The following is a 1,942-nucleotide window of genomic DNA, read 5'->3' as shown; positions in this document are numbered from 1 at the left end:
GTGGAATTCTGATCTTGCCACTTTGGGATCACATTGCTTCACCTCCCTGAGCCTACCTGCTAGGGTGGTTAGAAGGATTAATAGAGTTAATATATGTAAAACACTTAAAGCAACATCTGCTGTGAAAACGTTAGCTCTTATTATTCTTGCCTTGCTCCTGCCTAGATCAGTGCCTCTCAAACTATCTGTGGGATTCTATTTTCAATCTGTTGTGGCCGATGCTTTTATTCAACATGATAAATACAAAATGGATAATGAGAAAAAGAAAAGAGACATACAGAATACAAGGCCATATTTTTAGTTATTAAGTTCAACAGGCAGGAAAATTACTCAAATCGCTATATAAGTTTTTATATGTTCACCTTCAGTTTCTATGCTTATCCCATCACAGATGGGTAATAGTTCCCAGACGGTCACTGTTCTATGGACCACACTTTGAATAACACTAAATTAAAAAAGCTTCAATAATTCAAAAGCTTCTTGGCACCTCAGTTTCCAGATGAGATTACATACACAAAAGCATTGACTAAACTCTAAAGTGCTCCAGAAATGGAAATTATTGGTAGGGCTTTAGGAGTTGATTCTGTAGTCTGTGGCCAGAAGATACAGTGTATGATGGTCTTAGTCCCAGTTGGCATTAGGCTGTTCTGTTCAGCATATATCCTTGGAACTGTCAGTATCTGTGAATCAGTCAAACAATTCCTACCACTGTACAAAGCAAGGAATACTGAGCTCCCCTGGCAGGCTGTGGCTTGCATCCCAACAACCACCGCCATCCACAGGTTGCAAGAACCACAGTCTGGGGACAAGGCATCCAACCACTGACTTCCTATACCCATAGCCCCCTTTCTGCAGCCCGGTGGAAGATTTCACCAAGAATGGTTCTTGAGTAGGGGTCAGGAGGGAAAAATGAAAGGCAGTGTCCTTCCTCCTGGACTTGGCTCCTTACTTCCCTAGGCCTTATTCCTCTCCAGTGGGTGAAGCTCAACACACAGGCGTCTTTCAGCAATGATTTAAGACTCCACTTCAAGTATGGACTCGACCCACACTGTTTCTAAATGTCCTCCTTTGGCCTCCTCTCCTCCTTTTTCTACACCCTGTCAAACAAGAAAGCTGATTCCTAGGAGCGTGCAAGAAGTCTGCTGGAAGGTAAGATTTCTGCACATCCATCTTTTTCACTCTTTTTTTTCACTCTTTCTGGACTTTTTGAGGGTGAGTCCCACGTCTGAATCATCTTCATCTCTCTCCAGTCACTTTTGTCTCTCTCCAATCACCTTTGTCCAATCACCAATGTGTCGCTGGGCACATACAGGTGCTCAGTGAACGTTCCTTGAATGGCTGTGTATAGGAATAGCCTGAAGTTCATGGAAATAGAAGTGGCTTTTCAAACTACCTCATCCTGAGTCCCTCCAGAAAAGACTTACCAAATCTAATTAATTCAATTAATAAGCAGAATTCTGCCAGGTACGAGGCATTCGGAAATACAAATCTCATGGTGAGAGATCGAGGGGAAGCTCATGATGGGTGGATGTACTTCAAATTCAACAACCCGCAGTTATAGCTCCATTTTCTGGGAAGCAAAACCACTCGGTGGCCCCAGGGCCCTTTAAATTTTACCGTGACTGTTTTCTTAAGAAATTCCTGGAGTAGAGCCTAAATTTTATGTAGGGGGTTGGCATATTCGTGGCCTAAGGGACGGTTGGCAGAAGGGGTGCCTAGAGTTCGCAAGGGAAGGAAACTGCTGAGGAGTCAGAGCAGCCCTGTGGAGGGTCGCTAAGTGGGGGACCCGAGAGTCCTTGAACTTCCAAAGCTTCGGGGAATTCGAGGAAGGGACCCTGAGGGGTGGCCAAGGCTGCCAGATGTCTGCTGGGTTTCAATGCTGCCGACTTTTCTCCTCTGTCGGCCCAAGCTCGACCCGGGTTCAGCAGCCAGACCAGGGAAC

This window comes from Bison bison, unplaced genomic scaffold (genome assembly GCF_000754665.1).
Source record: "Bison bison bison isolate TAMUID 2011002044 unplaced genomic scaffold, Bison_UMD1.0 scf7180017864290, whole genome shotgun sequence".
Classification (NCBI taxonomy): domain Eukaryota; kingdom Metazoa; phylum Chordata; class Mammalia; order Artiodactyla; family Bovidae; genus Bison; species Bison bison.
This window is presented reverse-complemented; position numbering follows the sequence as displayed.